Source organism: Aristolochia californica, unplaced genomic scaffold (genome assembly GCF_029961685.1).
Source record: "Aristolochia californica isolate CCGP_79_NKW_82.1479 unplaced genomic scaffold, dmAriCali1.0.hap1 SCAF_8, whole genome shotgun sequence".
NCBI lineage: Eukaryota > Viridiplantae > Streptophyta > Magnoliopsida > Piperales > Aristolochiaceae > Aristolochia > Aristolochia californica.
This window is the reverse complement of record NW_027182279.1, coordinates 19,869,640-19,876,261: the sequence shown is the minus strand read 5'-3', so window position 1 is coordinate 19,876,261 and position 6,622 is coordinate 19,869,640. Positions and strand designations below refer to the sequence as shown.

General features: G+C 40.7%; 1 pseudogene; it reads right to left on the bottom strand.

Annotated features, from left to right (window-relative positions):
* Window positions 1-2,906: 2,906 nt before the first annotated feature.
* On the bottom strand, window positions 2,907-3,930 carry LOC137938339 (E3 ubiquitin-protein ligase AIP2-like; annotated as a pseudogene).
* Window positions 3,931-6,622: the final 2,692 nt, after the last annotated feature.

Genomic DNA, 6,622 nt, shown 5'->3' with positions numbered 1-6,622 from the left:
GCTAATTGCTTCACCAATGTGGGCGAGTTTCCTCAGAGACAGATGCGTCTGAGCTTGCCACTTCCATTCTTGCCTTTGCAACAGCAAGGAATGACTTCAATGATGATGATTCAGTGCTTCCTCTGCTCTGATTACATCAAGACCACCACATACCAGACTGCAAAAACATTAATGCTCCCTCTACCGAGATTACTGCTCCCTCCACTTTGTTACATGGAGACTACAACAGCAGATGAATAATGAGTACCATGCATACTCTAATGCATACAAGCATTTCACAATATAATCAGCAGCAGATGAATACGTGGAGACTAACTACTTCAGAAACATTCTCTTACTCTACTGGTATCCAATGACAGATGCATAGAGTAACAAAATCAGCAACCAGAATCAGTAAGGATTCTTAGGAGCCAATAATCAGAAACAATGACTACCAAGGATTCGCAAAAACCATCAATCCTATCTGCATCATGTGGATGCCCAATATTGGAGCACAACGATTCTCTAGCTTCCAGTTGAAGTGGTTATGTCGATTAACAAAGACTCAGAAATATTTATGTTACCAAGCAACCGGTAACCGACAAAAAACAATGGAAAGGAGCCAAGAGATATCCAATATTAAATCACACAAATAAAAATATGAACCTTGCCGGAATAGGATCGAGGCAGAGAATTATCAGCAGTAAAGACAAACAACAACAGACTTTGAATAATCATGTAAGGGAAAAAAACCCATTGAGTAAATAAGATCGAGAAATTTTAAAATAAAAAATAGGAGAAGACACAGAATCACGCACCCAAAAAAACCGAGAATTCTAAAACTACAGATACGAGTCCTAAAAATCATGTTTTGATACCATGTTGATTTTCAGGACTCCATAGATTTAGCTCATGGATAAAAGGAGAGATGCATAATTGGAGAAAATAGGAGGAAGAAGAGGTTATGGACTTGTCTCCTAACCCTTCCCCTAAATCTCAATTTATAGATTAATAATCCTACAATATTACAATTATGTCCCTGGTACTTAAACTAATTACACCAGTGCCATCTCTAAGAGACGACTCTTTATTTACCATCCTTCCAACATTTTATGGGTCTGTGGGCCTTCTCCTTGGTCTATGGGCCATGAGCCATCTTCCACATCTTTTGGATATGTGGGTCTTCCTTGGTCGCGTGGGTTTGGGCCCATCTTTTGACAGTTGAAAAGGAAAAAAATTTAGACATACAAGCTCCCACTCCATCGGGTCATCTCTAGGCCTATATTTTGAAGAATCTTTCATGCCCTGCATGTTAAGTTGTGGAGCCTAATTAAATCTTACCATCCGACACGATATATTGACCGATGTGTCATTAAGGGTAGTGTGGGGATTTCACACTTGTAATCCAATTCCCCTATTTTATTTTTATATATGGGGGCACCGTTGTTAGGGTTTTATCATTTTGACGAGTATCATCATCCTGAGGAGCATTTGGAATTGTAGTCTGAGATGTTAGAGAAAAGCACCTGTAAGTGTGTGTGGTTTCTCTTTGTAAACTATTTCATCTTCATAGTAGATTATTGTAGCGGCGGAAGCAAGGATATAGTCTCACCTCAAGTCGAACCTATATAAATCTTGTTGTTATTTTTCGTTGCTTGCTTTTATTTCTTTCATGTTTATTATTATTGATCTCATTAGTTTGAAAGTAGAGCATCTAATTCCTAACTATTGGTATCAGAGTTTTGGTTTGTGATTGAAAGAAATGGTTGGCGGAGAAGGATTGACACTTGGAATGAACAAGTTTGATGGTATGGATTTTGCGTTCAGGAGGATGCAGATCAAAGATTATATATACCGTAAAAAGCTGAACACACCACTTCTGGATATGAAAACAGAAGGTATAAAGGATAATGAGTGGAATCTCATCAATAGATAGGTGTTGGGAGTAGTCCCATTAACATTGTCAAAGAACGTTGCTCACAACATGGGGTCAGAGAAAACCACAGCGGGGATGATGAAGATTATGTTTGACATGTATAAGCAGCCTTCCACAATTAATAAGGTACATCTCACAAAAAAAAATCTTCAATTTAATGATGATAGAGAAAACATCAGTAGCATAGCATTTGAATGAGTTTAGCACAATTGTCAATCAATTGACATCCGTTCAAATTAAATTTGATGATGAGGTTCATGCATTAATTCTTTTGGCGTCTTTGAAAAACTTTTGGGAGCTTATGAGGGTTGTTGTTAGCAACTATGTAGGCAATGGGAAATTGATCTTTAATGATGTTCAAGATACCATTCTTGTGGGGGAAGCTGTTATGATCCCGGATCTAACACAACGATTTGTAGGGAAGAAGAAGAAAAGAAAAGAAAATCAAGCCAAAGGGAAGCTTGAAAACCCTCGGTTCTTTAAGGAGAACGCACACCCCTGAGCTCGTTTAGGAGAACTCAAAGCCCTCTGCTTAACCTAAATTCAGACTTGTCTCTTTTCCATTCTTTACACCCTAAATAGTGACCATGTCAACAATGTTCAAGAGAAAATTACAGATTGCCCCTCCACGGCATTTAAAGTAAATAAACTTAATGACTAAGTAATTGACTTAACTTACTAACTAAGTAACTTAATGACTAAGTAACTAACTCAGCCATGGCATCTTTAAATTACTCGGCCTGCTAACATTACACCCCTCCTGGAAAAAGAGCTTGTCCTCAAACTTGAAGGTAGGGATGCGTGCCAAAACGTTGACATATCTCCCCAGGTAGCATCTGTGGCATCCACGTCAACCCACTGGATGACACAAGTGGCGTAAGCGCTGCAATGTAACACTCTGGATGGAGAGATTGCTATATCTGAAACGCTCCACTAGTTCCCCCAGTTGGCAAAAAGTTTCCTCTGAAAATTAACAATTTTTTGTATCCAACTACTCTACTATGGTAGAAGCACCAATAGTATTCAACATATATTCTCCACCTTGGAGTGCATTTGTTGCTCCTTTCCTTTCTGCTTCAGCCTCCTTTTCACGTTCTTTCCAGCTCTCATATGCATGGTCATCTATTTGTTGCTCATGCCTACAGATTGGGCACGAATTATGCTCATCCAACCATGGCTTGAGGCAATTTGGGTGAAATAAAAGCTTGCAAGGCAACTCCTGCATCTTGTCATCTATAACCAAGTTCTCCCTACAAACTGCACATTCTGTCTCTCTCCCTAGCTTCACCCAGATTTCATGTGTGATTGTGATGATTGGAAGCCTTGCAACCATCTCTTTTGAGGCTGGAGGTGGCTTCTTTGGTCCAACACCAATTTCCTGTAGTGAAGCTTCAATGACAGAATCAAGGTCCTGCAAACCACTGATTTCTAGCTTAGTATTTACCAACTTTTCCAGCATTGCAGAAGCAGCATCAGGACCAAAATTGTTTGTTCTATTACTCTCCCCATGGGATTGAGAAGACTCAGAAGAACTAACCTGCTCTTGTGTGTTACCAAGAGTTGTAAGTAAATTCTATGCCACAAGCCATGCAGGTGGTCGGGGCTCAGGCCCAACTATTAAATGTCCTTCAAATAGAAATCTAGAATCTTTGTACGGAGTATTTGGTGGAGTCTGAGGCCCGGGGTCCATTCTCTACCTCATCTAAATGTTCAAGAGCCCTAGCAGTGCATGCTCCTAGGTGCTCCTTCAGTGAAGACTCAACAACAATGCGTTATGCATCTTCAAAAAGCCTCAAACCTGCATGCCAGAATCCTGGTGCTATATATCTAGTCTGCAAGATCGTTGCAGCCCAAAAAATTACAGAATAAATGCATTTACAAAGTGACGAAGAAGCATAACAATAGGTTTCAAGAAGAATGGATTGGATCAAAGACACGGCTTCTTCAAAGGTATGTTTCTTCCCTAGCCGTTTTTGCAGCTCTAATTTCTGCTTCATAGAATCTTCGGACACCATTAGTTTTAGCTCGCTTTTCTTTCTTTCCTGTAGCTTCTCTAGTGTCTTAGAAAGGGAAGCAAGATTCCAGATAATAAGAAATGAATTTCCCACACTCTTCATGGTCATGGCAGAGAACCAGTATGGAAGCATTGCACCCACAATCAACCCAATGAAAACTTTAGGTGTCAAAACATCCACTGTGGAAATTTCAGCACGGCTTACAAAGGCACCAAAGAGAGCCAAAGACACCAGGGTGGCTGAACCAATGGAAAACCCCCTTCCAATAGCAGCAGTAGTGGTTCCAGCGGCCTCAAGGGCATCAGTTATTTGGCTCACAAAGGCACCAAAGAGAGCCAAAGACACCAGGGCGGCTGAACCAATGGCAAACCCCCTTCCAATAGCTGCAGTAGTGGTTCCAGCGGCCTCAAGGGCGTCAGTTATTTCGCATATCCTGTGACTCATGTCAGCCATCTCAGCAATACCTCCAGCATTGTAACTAATGGGATGATATGCATCAATGGCCACACCAGTATCAATGGTGTACAACATTCCAAAAGCTGCCACTGCAATGCCATACATGGCAGCAAGGCTAAATCTCACAAAAATGCTGACAACAATAGCCTCATTGAAACAATTAACATGTATGTACACCTTTAATTGGGCACAAGCTGAGAGGACTGAAACAACTACAACCCCATCTAGCTTAACACCTTCAACTAGCCATAAGCCTCTTTGCTTGTTCTAAGCATACCCCGCAATCCTCCTAATCCAAGAACTCACATTTCTTTTAGGCATTTCATCAAACATAATAGTTAAAAATTCTTTGATCCCATTATCAACGCCATTCAGATCCCTCCAACACATTCCAGAAATTCCAACAAAATTTCCAGTAAAGGCATACTGTGTAAACTCATATAGACCTCGGTATACAGAAAAACCAGGGATATTCTCCATCACTAAAACCCAGTCTCTTGAGAAACATGTATTGTCAAAAAAAAAAAAATTGAAATAGAAAGCTTCCCAGGAGTCCTAATCCAAAGACCCACACATAGCCAATAACTGAATCAGATTTTACCTTTGAGAAAACATTCACCGCCAGAAACCCAAATGCAATTTGTAATTTTATGGAATTCTTTATTCTTGGCTGTTCATCCTACTATCGACATCATTTCTCCAATTTTTTATCCACTCTACAATCAGCTGGAATAAGAGAAACTGGCGGGTGTCCGAGAAGTTAGGGAAGGAGCTTCGCTATTGCTTCATATAAGTCACGATATGAGGTACCCCTGAAGCTAATAGGGTTTTCGAAGTTCAATCTCTAATTATTTTGGAAAGCAAAGTCAAAGTCCCAGTCCTGAATGACGGAGACCTCACGGAGGATTCTTGGAACCATGGTGATCTCATCCAGGCTCTTCTTGCCAATGACCTTGACGACAAACATTGTGCGATCAACGACGGACTTGGCGTAGTAAACCTTAGCGAAGGGTCCCTGGCTGATGAGCCTGTTGAGCTTGTATTTTCTGAACAAATCGGGTGTGCCGGCGTCAAGGACATGACGGTCTCCATGGGTAACAAAATCAATCAACCTAAGGAAAGTCTCGAGTCCCGAGGCTCTTCGCCTATGCTCTTGCTCTCATGCTTGCTTCGGACTCTCGTTCTGCCACGGTAACAATTTCCACTTTGAAATGAAAATCTCTGGATTTTTTTACCTTCTTGTTCGCATAAACCTCTAATGATGGACAATAAAAAATGTTGGGTAGAAGATATTTATGCCTCATGACGAAGGAGAGCCTGGCCTATTTTCGACAGTTAGCAGCAGCAAGTCGTGGCCGAAATTTAGCATGGGGTTCCTCTGCTTGGAAATTTCTAGTCTCAATTTCTGGAAGAAGGTTAGGTTTTCGTGAACAAGGGAGATTTGAGGTCGAACTCAAATCTGGCTGTTCTGACTCGATTTTGAGGTCGAATGATGGGCATCAACTATTCATATTCTAGAGCAGCGACCTTCCCCTCTGAGGCCTTAATGTGATGTTTCTCAATTTATAGCAATGTCTCGGACATTATAGTGGAAGACTCACACATTCCATTACGCAATGTTGAAACCCATGTGTGTATTTCTCCCGATAGATCGAGTATGGCAAGCCATTTTTTCTCGGGACAAAGCATCTCTCATTGTGTTCCCACTCTGATACCACGTTGTTAAGATCCTGAATCTAACAAAGCGATTCATAGGGAAGAAGAAGAGAAGAAAATAAAATCAAGCCAAAGGGAAGCTTGAAAACCCTAGATTCGTTAAAGAGAACGCACACCCCTGAGCTCGTTTAGGAGAAATCAAAACCCTTTTTTTTAACCTAAACGCATACATGTCTCTTTTCCATTTCTTGCACCCCTAAATAAGGATCACATCAACAAGGTTCAAGAGAAAATTACATATTTGCCCCTCCACGACATTTAATGTAAATAAACTTAATGACTAAGTAATTGACTTAATCTACTAACTAAATAACTTAAAAACTAAGTAACTTAATGACTAAGTAACTGACTCAGCCAAAGTATTTGACTCAGCCACGGGGACTCTGCATGACTCGGCCTACTATTGAGTTCATAATAGAAGTTCGTAGAAAGGACTCCGAAGAATCGTTGACATCTAATTCTGCCTTAAGTGTCGATACTAGGGGTATGAACTTCGAGAGGAATTCCAGCAAGGGCAATA